The 17,612-nt window shown below is 39.8% G+C and overlaps 1 pseudogene; it reads right to left on the reverse strand.

Moving 5' to 3' along the window:
- Positions 1–1,491: 1,491 nt before the first annotated feature.
- LOC113915843 overlaps positions 1,492–17,612 on the reverse strand; it is an 82,466-nt pseudogene continuing 66,345 nt past the window's right edge.

Below are 17,612 nucleotides of genomic sequence, written 5' to 3' on the forward strand. Positions count from 1 at the left end.
ATAATTATACCTATCTTATGGAATAACAGTTCATGCTTTCTTTTCTCTAAGTCTTTCTTTTTTAATAAAGAAAAGGAAATTTTAGCCAAACAAGTTTTATTGAATAATCTAAATTAGAGTATTTCAAAAGCAGCATGGTTCAGTGAACTAAATAGCAATCCTTTTTTGGCTCTGGTTTCCTCAACGATTTGGCTTCTTTCCCCCTCAGTTTTAAGTTATGAATAGCTTTACATAATTGCTGATGCTTAATCTCTGTGCAATGCTTCGAGAAATCTCTTAAGGTATAAAACCCTCAATTATTCCTCTTTTTATGAGTGAATTGGAAAGGACTTGAGTGCTTTGCTTTAACAGACAGATTTGGAGTCTGGAACTGTTGACTTCTAGCCATTCAGAGAGAAAACATCTGAAAGAGTAACGCAATGAAATTACAGAACAACAGCGTTTGGGGAACTGAGATACTAGCTGGACTACACACGTTGGAAAATTATGTTCACACTTACCCCCCGCTTTGCACTCCTCCTCCTCTTCTTCTTCACCTCTGTTGTCTTTATTGACTTTATATGATTAAAGAGTCACTTAGTACCTGACTGTACAAACAAAGAAATATGCTGAGTTTGACTTTCTCGATAGCATACACTCAGGAATTCATTTTAATATATGTTGCATTTATTTTACGGATGACTCTCTCTTGTTGTCCTATAGTTACGGTTCTAAACTCTGTCTTGCTCTGCGTTTTTATTTCCTCACTTTGCACTGTGGCAAAAGGAAAACAAAAAGCAATCACTACACCAAGGACACGCTCGCAGTAAAGATGGTTTCCCCCAGGACTGACTTGAGCTTTCTACACCCCACTCATAGAGAGGGTTAGAATAAGGAAGTAGCATGAGTCATTAGGATTGCCACACATTCAGGAAAACCCCTGCTCTGTCTTCCTCTCTACCCTGGGTGACAGGAGGAAAATTTCAGAACATATGTTCAGGAGTTTTCTGTAGGAATGCAGCACTGATTTGATTAAAAACAGCATTAGAAAGGACACACATAAAAAAATCTTCGAAGAGCAGAAGAATGGGTCTGATCTAAATTTGTTTATAAGCTAGTTGTTTGGAAGTGGGAATGCAATTGCCATCTCTTACACATCCTCTAAAATTGCTCCTAGATTAGCTCACCCAAGCATATCCCACCCCCACGTGGCTGACATACATATAGTATTGTTTCTGTGGGGAAGACACATTTGGCTTTCCAGTGATTACCAGGGACATGTTCAATGAAATGAAAAGACAGCTTGCAGAATGGGAGGTAATACTTGTAAACCATATAGTTAATTTTATATATGGTGTTAGGTAGGGGGTTCAATTTTATTCTTTTGCATAGGTTGTTCCAACACTATTTGTTGAAAAGATTATTGTTGTTGTGTGTTTAAAGTTGGTTCTTCATTTTATTTTTTGTCTAACTAAAGAACAGTTTTTCTTTAGTCCTTAAGGACTTAGCTGCTTACATGGGCTTTGATGGAAGTTGTGGGGTAGCACCCTTGGGTCTAAATCAGAATGGGAGTGTTTGGTCCTTCCATGTTTCAGGAAAGCAATTCCTGACTACTTTGTGTGAATGGCACAGTTCACACAGAGATGTAGTTTCACACACAGCTTGGGGAGCATATAGGCATCAAAGACACTTGCTATGGAAATGTCTCTGAAGGCAGTGGCCTCTACTGTGTTATAAATAATGAACTTCTTAATGGCCTTACCCTTGGGCACACAACAAGCAGAGTTGGTGCAGCAAACAGGCTGCACTTGGCCAGAGCCCTTTCTGGCATGACCATTATTCCTTCTTTTCTTGGTTATCTTGGAAGTGAGGACCCAAGAGAGTGAAAAGATTATTGTTTATCCATTGAATTATACCAGTACATAATTGTCTTTACTACTTTATTACTGTAGCTTTGTAATAAATAATTTTGAAACTGGGAAGTCTAAATCCTACAAGTTTGGGGATGCCTGGGTGGCTCAGTCAGTTAAGCATCTGACTCTTAATTTTGGCTCAGGCATGATCTCAAGGTTGTGAGATGGAGCCTTGTGTTGGGCTCTGCACTGGATCTGGAGTCTACTTAAGAGTCTCTCTCTCCAGTTGTGGAGAAAGGGAAACCCTCTTACACTGTTGGTGGGAATGCAAGTTGGTACAGCCACATTGGAAAACAGTGTGGAGGTTCCTCAGAAAATTAAAAATAGAGCTACCCTATGACCCAGCAATTGCACTATTGGGCATTTGCCCCAAAGACAGAGATGCAGTGAAAAGAAGGGCCATATGCACCCCAATGTTCATAGCAGCAATGTCTGCAATAAGTAAACTGTGGAAAGAGCCGAGATGCCCTTCAACAGATGAATGGATAAAGAAGATGTGGTCCATATATACAATGGAATATTACTCAGCCATCAGAAAGGATGAATACCCAACTTTTACATCAACATGGATGGGACTGGAGGAGATTATGCTAAGTGAAATAAGTCAAGCAGAGAAAGTCAATTATCATATGGTTTCACTTATTTGTGGAACATAAGGAATAGTATGGAGGACATTAGGAGAAGGAAGGGAAAAATGAAGGGGGGGAATCAGAGGGAGAGATGAACCATGAGAGACTATGGACCCTGAGAAACAAACTGAGGGTTTTAGAGGGGAGGGGGTAGGGCGAGGGGTTAGCCCGGTGATGGGTATTAAGGAGGGCACGTACTGCCTGGAGCACTGGGTGTTATACGCAAACAATGAATTGTGGATCACTACATCAAAAACTAATGATGTACTGTATGGTGACTAACATTAACATAATAATAATAAAAAAAAGATTCTCTCTCTCCCTCGCCCTCTGTCCTTGCCCCCCACCTCCCCACCTCCTCTGGCCTGTGCATGCTTGCATTCTCTCGGGGGGGAAAAAGTCCTACAAGTTCCTTAATCTTTTTGAAGATTGCTTTGGATATTGTGTTTCCATACAAATTTTAAGATCGACCTGTCAAATTCTGCAAAAAAAATAACAGCTGGCACTTTGAGAGGGATTGGGTTGAATGCATAGACCAATTTGTGGAATATTGCCATCTTAACAATAATAGTGCCTTCTGATCCATGAATATGGGATGTTTTTCCATTTATTTAGGTATTCTTTAATTTCTTTCACTGACATTTTGTAGATTTGCAGTATATAAATCTTGTGTTTTAAAAAATGTATTTCTAATTTTTTTCTTTTGTAAATGGAATTGTTTTCTTGATTGTGTTTTGAATTATTCTCATACTTTCCTTTAATTCTTTAAACATAGTTTCCTTTAGTTCATCAGGTTATTTAAAGTCTTTGTTTAGGAAGTCCAAAGTCTGGACTTTGTTAGGGAGAATTGACTGGTTGTTTTCTTTTGCCTGGGCTATACATTCCTGTTTCTTTGTGTGTCTCATATTTTTCTGCTCTAAACAATATATTGTGGCAACTCTGGAAAACAGATGCTTTCCCTAGGGTTTGTTGTTGTTGCTGTCTTCTGTTTTTGTTGTGTTGTTGCTGTTTGTTTATTCATTTGTTTAGTGACTTTCCAGCACTCTTTCTGTAAATCCTGTGTTATTTGTCGTATGTGACCATTGAAGTCTCTGGCTGATTAGCTTAGTGGTCAGCTAATGATTAGACAGCGATTTCCATAAATGCTTTGAACCAATAACTTTCCCAGCCTTTGTGTGTTGGCCTGTATCTTTAGTGATCTTGCTGGCCTTAGCTTGTGCAGATCCTCAAGTCAAGCTAGAGATGAGAGATTAGGACATTCTTAAGCCTTTTCTGTGTACAAATTCAAGAGGGTATTGAAAGAACACACATGAATACACAGGCACATAGCCCTGCACATGTTCTTCTAGATTTCCAAGAAAGCCTGTGAGTTTTTCAAAGTCCCTTACGGACCTTGCCTTCCCCTGTTCTTTTTAGGTGTTTTGATTAGCCCCATTTAGTAACGTCATCTCAGGCAGCTGCAATGTTAAAACAATTGTCACTGGTTTTTTTTTTCTTTCAAATTCCCTAGAATCAGAGATGTTGGTACAGAGTATGTTCTGAGTCAGGTCAAATAAAGACGTGTCTTGAGAATGGGGATTTTCAATAAACTTGCCATAAGCTGGTCAAATGTTGACAATTATGGGGATTTTGGGAAGTTCCAAACCCATCCTACCCTCTTCAGTTAGATTGCTGGTTGGCATGGCTATCACAGTTTTTGGTCCTTGAGACTACCATGAAGCTAGGGAGGGGAAGATGGTTCTTACCAAGATTCAGCCATTTTTCTTGATAAACATGATTTGGAATTTTGTAATTCTTTAGTTAATGTCCAGAATATGGAAAAATTGATTTTGACATTTGCCCGCGGTTTATTGCAGATTTTTGTAAGTCCTTATTCTGCCATTCAAAAAGCACTCTTTCCTTTTCTTTTTTTTTAGGAGGTTAAAAGATAATTTTTTTTAAAAGGTAAAATCATGATACTCAAATCAATACAAATATTAAATAAGCACATGCCAAAGATTTTATTTAACTCATTTATTTAACTCATAACTCATTTATTTAACTCATTTATTTAACTCAAATTCAAGAGGGTATTGAAAGAACACACATGCATACACAGGCAATTGAGAATTCTGTCTAGGTTTACATATGATGTATATTTAGTTAGTACTGACAGCCCAACAACCAATTGTATTTCACAAATCCCAATTCACTTGCATTTCTTCAGAAAACAATCATTTGCATTATGATCAGTTTTCTACCACTTTCAGAGTTGTAAAATAGCTGAAAGACAGTGAAAGCAAAGATGCATCAGAGGGGTAGATGGACATACACTTTGGCTTGGAAAAAAAAAAGAAGGGTAGATGGACAGGACACGTGGTCATCTTTTTTGACCCCCATCAAAGTCTTTCACAGTTTTTCCTGATACAGGAGTGGAGAGCACAGGAATGGCACACAGACATGTGGTGAAGGGGGCTGTTTATGACCCCACCTTCGGGGATAATTTCTTTTATGTGCCCCAGACTCTTCATCTGTGAGGGAAAGGGAATGGCCCAAGTGATCACTAAGACTCCTTCCATTCCAGCAGTGTTCTTTAAAGTGTGAATCTTGGGCCGCCAGTGGCGGCATCACTTGAAAACTTGTTAGAAATGCAAATCCTCAGGCTACATCCCAGCCCAACTGAATCAGAAACTCCAGGGTGGGTCCCAAGAATCTGTGTTTTAACAAGCTCTCCAGGTGATTCAGATATAATTACATTTTGAGAACCATTACATCCCAGGTTCATGAGAAGGGTCTTTGATATCAGGGTGATTCAGTTACCATAAGAGTATATTTGTTACTTCCTCCTGAAGTTGGGAAGCCTCCAATTCTACATTTGTGTAAAAGAGAAAGTCAGTTTGGCTGAAGCTTCTTTGCTCTAGGCAAAACTTCAGTCTACTATTTATTTCAACATAACCAGTTTAAAGAGAGGTCAGAGAAGTATTTCTTGAAGACTTGGGTTTCACATATTTTATACAGTTAGATCTCTCCCAGTTGTTATGGCAGACAGGAGATGAGTCTTCGCAGATCTTATGCTGGAAAACATTTCCTCTTGCTCCTTGCATGCAAAGGCAGTGATCACAAGGCACTGTATGGCATGATTGGAAGACTTTTCTTTAAACTGTGTTTCTGGGTGGGGCACTTCTGCTCTTACTTATGATGAGCCATCCTGTTTCTGTTCAGTACACAGAGGACCAGTCTGTCCTATTTGCCACTATCATTTCTCTAGAGGGTACAGCTATGCTGTGCCATATGAAAGGGTGGTTTTCAAACATGCTAATTCTATAACATGCCTTCTGTACATTCTCAGCATCGTGCTCTTTCCATTGTTTTCTACACTAGTATTCTCTGTTTAGCTCCGTCTGATTGACTCGTATAGGGGTCACTATAATTTCTGACCTGTTGCCTTGACCATCTTTAAAAACTCTTTCTCTTAAATATAGGTCACCAGTTACACTGACCAAAGTAGTATCTATGAACTTAAGAACCACTGAGACTTCAGAACTTGTCAATACATCATTATTCACCTTGTAGGCAAGTTTCTCCAGGAGGTATTAATAGTTTAGGAAGAAAGCATTGTGTGTGGTCAATTGTCTCTCTTGAACATTCATAATGTACAATGTGTTAAAGGCTCTGAGAGTCTTACAGTAGGGAAACTTATCTGTGTTTGACTCGACATTTTCCAAACTTCTTTGAGCCTGGAACATTTGTACTACTGGCATATCTAATGCTCTCCAGCTTGGGAGAGACAGGTGTAGAAGATTGAGTCGATGTACAAGACCAGATATTTCACCGAGTTCGATTTCATTCATTTATGATCAAATGAGGGAAACTATTTGAGGGCCAATCTTAGATAACAAAGCATCAGTGTAAATGTGAGTTACGTACTGATGTTAGTAGTTGAGTCTACCGTGGCTTTATTACTCAAAACCTGGGAGCCTTTTAGAAATGCAGAGTCTCAGGCCCTAATCTAGATTTATTTCATCAAAAGCTTCATTTGGGTGAGATGTGATTCCCATGCATTTTAAAGTCTGAAAAGCACTGATTATAGCATATTTCCCTGTTATTTCCTTTTCTCACTGTCTACTCCATCTAGAAATCCTTGGGATGCTTCCCTTTCCGGAAATTCAAAATCTTTGCCATTATTTTTATGCAAACTTTTGTTTCTCTTTCCCTTCTCTGAATTCCAATATCCTATGTGGTTTGTTTTATACCAACATTATGGCTAGGTCTGGGAAAATTCTATGAGGATCATAATAAGCTTTTTTTTTTTTAATTTTTATTGTTATGTTAATCACCATACATCACATCATTGGTTTTTGATGTAGTGTTCCATGATTCATTGTTTGTGCATAACATGCAGTGCTCCACGCAGAATGTGCCCTCTTTAATACCCATCACCAGGCTAACCCACCCCCCATCCCTCCTCCCATCTAGAAGTAAGCTTTTGAAAATTAATGACATTCCCTAAATTGCTGAACACTATTAATTAGTTTTCTAAAGTCGGTCTCTCTAAGTCTTTCTTTAATTGTAGGACAGGGTGGGGAGAGTATTAATGGTCTCCTTCCATTTAAAAAAGTTCCTAAGAGTTAAAAATATAAATTCTGCATATATTAAAAATAACATTCTTTATCACAATAATTTATTTTCAGATGTCTGACTGTCAGAACCATGCAGTGGTAGCCACAATAAACATTATACAAGGGGCGCCTGGGTGGTTCAGTCAGTTAAGCGGCCGACTCTTGATTTCAGCTCAGGTCATGTTCTCAGGATCCTGGGATGAGCCCTGTGTCAGGCTCCCTGCTCAGTGCAGAGTCTGCTTGAGTTTCTTTCTCCCTCTTCTCTGCCCCGCCCGCTCTGGGCACACACACTCTCTCTTTCCCTCAAAAAAAAAAAAAAAAATCACAATGAGAATCTAGAGGTTAAATATCAGTTTTTTTTCCACTGAAGGCAGATTCAATAACATATTTGGGCTGGACCTTAACTAAAATGTCTGAGATTTGACCACATTTTCATTAGACAATGAATGTAGATTTTGATGACCCCATTCTCCAAGTATTTCCAGAGGAAGCAGTGAGAGGAAAATTTAAATTCTGACAACGATTTACTCATTTGTTCTTTTGTGGGGAAGAAGAGCTGTATAGTGAAATCTAAAACATTCAAAACTCATAATAGTCCTTGTTCTAAGCAAATACCAGGTCTCTAAGTTTATTAGCCTATAAGATCACAGAATTCCAAAAATGTTCTAGAAAGTTCTCTTTTCTTCAACCTTGCATGCATATCTGTTCATGTCAGTGAATAGAGTAGCCTTAATATTTTAAAACATGTATCATGTAAAAAGGAAGTGAGAATTGCAAATATGGGAAAAGAATGTGATACAAAGAAGTTCATTCTGTGTTTAGCAGAGAAACCATGAAAGCCTCGGAGAACCAGCTAAACGTATGAGGTCACTAACTTAACATTTTAAATTCCCCAGTGCTGAATTTTTATGGTTTGCAAGAAATCTGAAAGGCATTAAGCTTCTAGGAAAAAGTGTTGCAACTCTGGATTTTTGCCTATCCTTTGACCCTAATAAGGCTGTTTTAAAATAAAGTTATCAAGGGAATTAGGTCTGTCTCTAAAATGAGGAATGATAATTTGTTCTTACAAGCCTCTGATATCACATACCTTCATACTTTACAAAAGCTCAAATTCACTAAGGATTAAAATATTAAGAATTTAGTCATGCAGAGAAAACAGGAGTTGTTTTGTCAGTGTCAAAAATGATTGGCTCTGAAACTCTAGAACAGTGTTGTCCAATATTGCTTTCTGTAATGATGACAGTGCTCCATATTTACGTAGTCCAAAATGGTAGCCACTAGCCACATGTAGCTCTTGAACACTTGAAACATGGCTAATATGATGGAGAAGTTGAATATTTATTTATTTTTAATTTGATTTAAATTTAAAGAGCTACAGTGGGGGGCACTTGGGTGGCTCAGTCGGTTAAACTTCAAATATGTTCAGACTCTTAATGTCAGCTCACGTCATGATCTCAGGGTTGTGAGATCCAGCCCCGCATGGGGCTCTGCGCTCAGCGGGGAGTCTACTTGGATTCTCTCTCCTTCCTCTGCCGCCACCCCCCCATGCACACACACTCTCTCTCTCTAAAATAAATAAATTAATTAAAAAAAATAAGTAGCTACAGTGGTCAGTGACTACTGTGTTAGACAATTCAGCTCTAGGAATATTTTCTTTCCATTGTGAATTTAAAATTTACGGCAATATTTTTATTTCTTAATGTTATTTCCTAGGTCACAGATTTAGAAAAAAACCATTTTGTACCTCAGATGAGAACAAATTTTATAATATTTTGCAATGCCATTGCTTAGAGATATTTTCTTGAAAATAATGACATTAAGTGCTCCACTAGACAATGTTGTCCAAGTGATAGAGATGCTTGACATAAAGTCCAAGAGAACCCTCACATCTATAGTCTATGGGGAGGGCTTGACTGGTATACAAAAAAAGGACCAAGGAAAACCTGAGCACAGTGAAGAGAAATCACCGCTGGTGCTGTAGGTTTGCCATTTTCTCTTTTTATTTCTATTATGTTTTTTTTTTTTAAGATTTATTTATTTATTTTAGAGAGAGTGAGAGTGTGCTCATGTGTGTGCAAGTCCGAGAAGGGGCAGAGGGAGAGAGTCTTCAAGCAGTCTGCATGCTGAGGGTAGAGCCTGAGGCAGGGCTCAGTCTCATGACCCATGAGATCATGACCTGAGCTAAAACCAAGAGTTGGACCGCTTAACTGCTGAGCCACCCAGGCACCCCTATTTCTATTAATTCTGAGTGACTCTATCAAGTCCTTTGATTTATCCTTTTCTGACTGGCATCTGAAATTTGAGACTAAGCTAAATTAAGGACCCAATTTTTATTTTATTATTTATTTATCTATCTATCTATTTATTTATTTTTTAAAGATTGTATTTATTTATCTGACAGAGAGAGAGACACAGCGAGAGAGGGAACACAAGCAGGGGGAGTGGGAGAGGGAGAAACAGGCTTCCTGCCAAGCAGGGAGCCGGATGCGGGGCTCGATCCCAGGACCCTGGGATCATGACCTGAGCCGAAGACAGATGCTTAATGACTGAGCCACCCAGGCACCCCAAAGGACCCAATTTTTAGATATATATGCTGCCTACCTGCCAGCGCCACCAGGGAAGATTGGAGATCATGAATTAGCACGAGTGGTCTGCTAAGAAGCCCCCTGTGAGCTCTTTCCTTATTTTAAATGTAATACTAATTGTGTTTCTTAAAACATCATCTTTTCATTGGGTCTCTCGTTTAAGATTGGATTATAGACCACATAGGAAAACCAGTTTCATTATTTGATAATTATGCTTTAGACAAAGATTCAATTTTTGAACAGTCTGGAGATATTAGGGACCAAAGTGGAAAACAATCCTCTTTTAAGCCCTCTGTCAGCTCTCCTTTCCTGCATATTTGTCTCACAGATCTTGTTTGCAGGTACCCGAAAATTCAGCCCACAGGTGTGCCAGTCCCTATAGTGGTTCTTTTGAAGAACTATTTGGCATGTGCTATATACTAAATGTGCCTTCCCCCAGATTCATATGTTGAAGCCCCAAACCCCAGTGTGATGGTATTAGGAGATAGGACCTTTGGGAGGTGATTACATCGTGGGGATGGAACCCTTATAAGAACAGATAGGTGAGAACTTGCCTGTGATAACAAACCCAGGAAGAAAGCTCTCATCAGGAGCTGAACTGGCTGGCAACTTGATCTTGGACTTCACAGCCTCCAAAGCTGTGGGAAATCAATGTCTGTTGTTTAAACCACCCAGGCTATGTTATTTTTGTTACAGCAGCCTGAGTTAAGACAGCTTGAGAAAAGGAGAGAAGCCCTCCTCCCACTCTCCGTTGGGAGGCAAGACTAACATATAAACGCATCCTTAATAATCTTCTTACTCCTACTGTATAGAAGCTGCAGGGAGGTGTTATAGGTAAGTTTTGAGTCACCCCTTAGAGAATCATGTACAGATGTTCTAATGCTTCCCTTTAGGGCTTGAGATAGAGTGTACCATGATAACCTCACTGAACTGAGAGAATTAATTGGCATCTGGTGGAAGCAATCTCAAAATTAGGAGGCACAAGATTTATAAAAGCAAGGAATATAAATACACTAAAAAAGACCTTTTCTAACCCTCAGGGATGATGCTCAAAATGGAAAAATACCAATATTCATCTCCTGTTGACCACAAATCACCTCCAAATAGTTGACATTGTATATACTAATATGTGGAAAGACCTTCACCAGGTTTTGCATATTACACTTTACCTATAGAATTAAGATGATTTAAAAAAATGGTTAAGCAAAATTGGAATGTGGGAAAGTTTATCTCTGATAAACCTCTGCGCACCTCTCCTTTCCTCTTTTTTGTACTATCCCGACTTTCTTCCCTCTGAAACCCCGACCCCTGCCAGACATAGAAACACAAATCCACGAACCAGACTCACATTCACAGATCCTACATATGGAAAAACAAGTCCTCAATCTTTATACTTCCTATTTGTTCTCTGGCCTTTTTTTTTTTTTTTTAAGACTTATTTATTTGAGAGAGAGAGCACGTGTGTGTGTACGTGTGTGTGTGTGTGTGTGTGTGTGTATGCACACATGCGCACGGGGTGGAGGGTAGTGGGGGGTCGAGGGGCAGAGGGAGAGAATTTTGCAAATAGACTCCCTGCTGAGCACAGAGCCCCACACAGGATTCAATCCCTTGACCCTGAGATCATGACCTGAGCCAAAAATCAAGAGTCCAACACTTCACCGACTGAGCCACCCAGGCATCCCTCTGGCCCTATCTTTTTTTAAACATACAATTCAATCTTCCAGTGCAGTGTCATGCTCAGGATCTTTCCTGCTCTCCTAAACCCTGACAGGATTTGTGGTCTTTTGTCCTAGGCCCTTAGGTTTTACTTTTTAGTAAGTAGTCAGAAAAAATAATTCCCACTAGTGTTCTCAGTAAAAGGAAAGACATTAATGTGTGATACCTTTCAGGTATCAGATGTACACTCCTAAAAAGTACATGGCCTTTGGAAATTAGTTGTGCTAACCTACAGGAGTGCCTCAAAGGGCTGCAATTGAAGGCAGGACGGGGGCTGGTGGAGAAGATACAGACCTTTTCTGTTCTCTTCAATTCACACCATCTAGACAAGTTTACAAAGAATTTTTTCTAGGGGGTTATTGAACTCTTTGAATTGGTTTTGGTACAGCCAAAAATGAGACCAAAAAAGCTTTATTTCATCACCTGTTGCATAGTGGCGATTCCCCAGATTTTTACATGTTAAAAAAATATGTTTATATTTTTTGCAAGTAGAATTATTATTAATCAGTAAGTTCTAAGTGGCCTTAAAAAGCATACTAAAATTTCATGGAGACAAAAACTTCATTTGACACAGGTTTAACAGTAAAGCTTTTAATTGTTCCCTTCAATAGTCTTTAAATTGCAAGTCCTTGTGAAGTGAACTATGGGAACTCTGTAACGTTCCAGACACCCCTGTCTCCTGGCCTGGTGTGTGCATTATCTCCACAAAGATTGTTACAGCAGAAATGCAAAAAGGAAGAGCCAAATGTTGGCTTTGGACATCCAGCACAGGCTCTTAAGTCCTCCGGTTTCCTTTTAGCCCTTCCCATTGGCTAGCTGCTACTTGTTCTTTGTCACTTGGCTGCAGTCTGATGTCTCCAGAGCGCCTTCTCCAGTTTCCAGTAAGTTCTCCGATTTTGGCTTCCGGGTGTCAGAGCACACTTTTATCTCTGTATTGAACACACCTTGAAATTACTCATGTTACCCCTTGCTTGGCAGGAGTCTTGTCTTATTCATCTTTGTACTTGCCCCCTTCCCGCCCACTCCTAGCGTCTACTTCGGTGTCTACCAAATAGTATGTTGCTCAATAAATGTTTATTTGATAGAGGGAACTAGGGAGGATTGGGATGTATTCTGAATCACATTTTGCAGTAACAGAACTAAGACTAACCCGGAGCTGGCAAACTCTTGGTAGAGGGCCAAATATTAAATATTTTACACTTTGCATGCCATCCAGTCTCTTTCATAAATTCTCAAGTCTGCCATTATTGCAGGAAAGTCAATAATACACAAATGATTGGGTGTGGCTGTGTTCCAATGCAACTTTATTTACAAAAACAAGTGGCACACAGATTTGGCCTCAGGGATCTAGTTTGCCAGCTCTCGTACTCAACTAAGAATGGTTTACTGACCTCACTTAATTCTACACTTAGAGTTTATTTGTACATGGGTGTTCTTCCCCGGAACTCAAAGTATTTTTACCTATTTGAATGACAGTATATTATGGTGGAATAATAGTCTTCTCAGTAGTTTGCTAGTGGCCTAAGGATTTAATGTCCAAGCAAAGATGTATAATTTACAACCAAGAGGAAGCTTCCTCACTAAGAGAAAGCAATTTAAATCCCACTAGGTTTAATGTACTTGTGAGTGGGAAGAAATAATTAATATTGGCTGTTCAAGCAAATGGTACATTTTTAAGAACAATCTGTTCTCCTAGTGTCTCCCAGGTCATCAAGACAATGGACTTTTTAATGGGCAGGAATTATGTACTTAATAAAATTGTAATACTCGCTCTGCTTGTCAGAGGAAGCTCATTATTCACAGATTATGTTTCTCTGTGTCCTCCTGTTCTCCCACTGTTTCTTGACATTAATGATGTTCTCTGGTAGGTCTGTCTCTCACAGGGCTCCACATGGTCCAAGCTGGATCTTGGCTTATATGGCTCTCTGCCAAGATTAAGACGTGGGGGTGGCAGGAGAACAGACTCCAAGATCTCTAGGATCCCATTCAGTTCTCAAATGTATAAACTTCTTTCTCCTCTCTAAATGCCTCTTTTCCATCCCAACCCAGCTCTGGCCTTGGCACATATCCTACATTTAAATTAGCTGTGCCTCCTCTGAACTCCAATTGCCTCTTTAGGCTATAGCACATATGGCAGAGTTAGCTTGACTATTAATCTGATTTCTGTGTATTTCCCCTTCTTTCTGTGTCTTACCTTCACTTGAACTCTGGGGAATCCCCAGACTTTAATCAAACACTAACGCAAGCATTTTCAGATGCTTACTTATAAACACTTCATAATTTTGGGGCTGAGGCTGTGAGAAGGACAGAGGAGGGCAACGGGGCTATCAGAGGAAGGTGTGGAGGGACAGACTTGCCCAAATGGAGCCAGGGAAGTGAAGGAAGGACCAGGATGTAGAGGGAGTCAGCACCACAATGAGCTTGAGATCCATTTGCCCTCAGGAACCACTTGCTCTCAGGAACAAATGGTTACTGCTCATGGACAACCCGCCATCTAAAAAGTACTGGGCCTTTATTTGTGCCCTGGACAAAGGTGGAGTACTTGCAGGGGAGAGAAAATATTTTTTCCTATTACTCTCCTAGGTTCTCTGGCTGAGGCCCTATAAACTGGGTAGATGAAAGACACATTAATAAGAGAAAAATAGCTTGGGGGCAGCCCTTGGTCCTGGTGGCAGTGGGGGTTGCAGGTCTTCTGGGGTAGGTTTCTCCCACTACTCCCCCAAGGAGGAGGTGGAGAGCACAGCTGCGGCCCTGGATGCTCTCACCTCTTACTGCACAGGGACAAAGGCACTAGCCACCCAAGCTCAAGAGGGGGCAGCCTGTGTGGCCCGTATGGGCCTGTGAGTGGAAGTGACCAGGGTCATATAGCAGAGAGGCAGCTGCATGATTGGCCTTAACTGGGGCCAGAGCTACTCCGCCAGGCTTTAAAATTTTAAATGAGAATACAGAGTATTATTTATGAGGAAATGAGAGTGAATAAGTCATCTCTAACCTCTTCCAGGCTTTTTTCATAAGAGAGACCATATTAAACTTATATATTCAAAGACTGCCTAATCCTGCCCCCAGAACTAGTGGTTTCTGTTTTGTGATCCACAAGACCTTCTTCAGTAACAAATGAAATGGTCCAGGGGCATGGAAAATATGACTTTTACATTAGTCTGGGATTGGCTGTGAGCTCCAGCATTTTAACTGAAGGGAGTTTCATTTTCGGGGAAAAAAAAAGGTCTTTTGTGCTTTGCCAGGAAAGGTTCCATGAGACCAGGTCAAGGTGGCCATGCATATTGTAAAGATTGGTTGTGGTGGCCTAGATTGCTATCAAGTATGTATATAGAACATTTGAAGAAATATTATAGTTGTATATTAAATATTTGCACATACTAGTACAGCCTCATATTAGCACATTTTAAAACTTAAATAAATCCTTGTTTTTTTTTTTTTTTTTTTGAGAGAGAGAGAGAGCATGGGGGGAGCAGAGGGAGAGAGAGAATCTTAGGCAGGCTCCAGGTCCAGCACGGAGCTGGAGGTGAGGTTCGATCTCACCACCCTGAGATCATGACCTGAGCCAAAATCAAGAGTCTGACACTTAACCTACTGAGACAGCCAGGTGCCCCTATAAATCCTTGTTTTTTTAATGAACAAAACACAAAATATGTAAAATTTAAGCCAGTAAAAGTCATCTAGCAGTTGAATAGTTTATTTAATTCAAATGAGAAGACTTTCTTTTACCTCTCTGATTAAAACATGTCTGATATAAAAAAAAAAGAAAAACAAACAGAATTTTATTAACATGTGTATCATGCTTATATATGGGAGCACTCAGAGGTGAGTAACTCAAAGGTTTGGTTAGAACTTGGGCTTATATAGCCTCTTAGCAAAGGAACAATATATTTTTAGAAAAGTGACAAGACAAAGAAAAAGGACTTTTGAATTTTCATGGCAGCAAATTGTGGGAATGCAGATAAATGGGAAACTAATGGTAGATAACGCTAGTTCTAGCAGGGTTCATGATGTAGTTTTCTCTGGTGCCATCTCCAGGCTAATAAGGGTCTAAAGTCGTCTCTGTGATTAACTCTTGTTCTTCTTGGAGGAGGCAGGTCCTTTGTAAGTTTATGTCCTGCTTTTAGGCAAATAGGAGAGGGCAGAGAGCTTTTCTTACATCTACTTCCTCTCATTTGCCTTTAACTCCAAATAATCTTTATGCCAGAGTGACATATTTGGGGGTGGAATATTCTGCCACCATACAGTCACCTTGTCAAAACAGGAAGTGGGAAAGAAAACCATGGTGTCCTAGCCTAGATGGATCAGAATAGTTGGGAATTTCCCTGTGAGATGGAACAAATGTGGACCCACTACCATCATTACACATTCTGCTTGGCTGCTAACATTTGTTATTTCTTGTGAATTAGTCCTGTTTTTAATTACTTTTCTATTAAAAAATTTCTTCATCTCAAAGTGGGTAGAATAAGACCAACCTTGCAGAGTTATTGTAGGGATAAGTGAATGTGTGTAAAGCTTGTGAAATTATTCCGTTATACCAAAATAAGGAATTATTATTAAATCAAAAGCTCTCTAAGGATCAAGTTTTATTCTTCACTTATACCACATGATGACTCATGTCAGAATATCATCAAGATACGAAGTATATGGAAAGTGGTTCCTGAATTTTCATCATATTGGTATTACATTCGTGAGTCATTGAGGTTACAAAATTCTTCCTGCATTGAATGTTCTCACTCTTCCTTCAGGCTTCAACTCAAATGTCCCTTTCTCTGTAATCCCTTTGTCAACACTCCTCTGCCCCAGCCTCCCCCGTTCTGTTCATTCCTCTCTTATATACATCACATCGTGTAATTATTTATTTACATGTCTCATTCTCCTGCTAGTTTATGAGACCTTGGAGGAGAGAAAAACAGAGCCCATGTTTTGTTCACCTTTGTATCCCCAAAATTTGCATCATCTGAGAGCATATATGCTCCATGCAGTCCTGCAGTTTCTGGAACTCTGCTGATGTTTGTAGGGCAATCAAAATTTGGAACTCTGATAAGAGCAGTTGAATGTTCCTTAGCCTATAAATGCAACTTGGAACTAAAGACATCTGGTCTACTGTAAAAAAAAATCTCAAGTGGTCTCCATTTTCCAGTCTTGTCTCCTTTCACTCATTTTCCAAGTACTGCCAAAGAGAACATCTTAAAACAAATCTATTCATCACTTTCTTGATTAAAACTCTTTAATGTCTTCTCCTTGCTGAGGGATAAAGTTAAACTTTTTAGGATGACACAGGACCCTACATAACTTGATCCTGTCTACCTTCCAGGACTTATCTCTCTCTCTCTTTTTTAAAGATTCACTTATTTGAGAGAGAGACAGAGACAGAGACAGAGAGATAGCAGGGTGGAGGGGTAGAGGGAGAGAGAGTTTTAAGCAGTCTCTGTGCTAAGCACAGAGCCTGATGCGGGGCTCCATCTCACAACCCTGAGATCACGACCTGAGCTGTAAAGTGTCCAATGCTTAACTGACTGTGCCACCCACAGGTGTCCCAGGACTTATCTCTTGTTGTCTCTTCTCCATTCTCTCCCCATATTTCTCCACCCCTTCGCCCCCCACCCCACCTGCCACTGTAGAGATTCTGAGCTCCAAGTAATATCTAAGTGGACCATGCTGCATTAACCTCTGCTCTTTGTCTTTTTTTCATCATCATCTTGTTCTTTCACTGTTGTCTCTATTCCCACTTTTATCTCCTTGATTATTTAAACTTCACTTATTTTATAGTCCTGTTCACATCTATTATATCTAGTTTTTGTAATGTGAATTTTCCATTTGTAATGTTTACTGACTCTCACGATGGTGGTTTGTTTCCAAGAGTCTGTGTGTGTGTGTGTGTGTGTGTGTATGTGTGTGTGTGATTTTTTAAATTTATTTCATTGTGAGATCATCTTCAGTAGGGGTTGATTTTTCCCCCATGGGAGTAGTGCCCTCTGTGCTGGAAATACCAGTTTTGCCAGTTTTCTAGTGGTTTCATGGGTCTCAGACCAGCTTTATGTTAATGTCTTAGCTTGGGATTTTGATGGGGAAAATATAAATTGGACCCTCATATGCAAATGTGCCTTAGGTGTGGGGTTTTCAATTTTTCCCTACCCTGAGTTCCAGGCAGTTGGCAAGTTTTCTTGCTACTTCTCCAGGCTGGTGGGGAGA

This window comes from Zalophus californianus, chromosome 1 (genome assembly GCF_009762305.2).
Source record: "Zalophus californianus isolate mZalCal1 chromosome 1, mZalCal1.pri.v2, whole genome shotgun sequence".
Lineage (NCBI taxonomy): Eukaryota > Metazoa > Chordata > Mammalia > Carnivora > Otariidae > Zalophus > Zalophus californianus.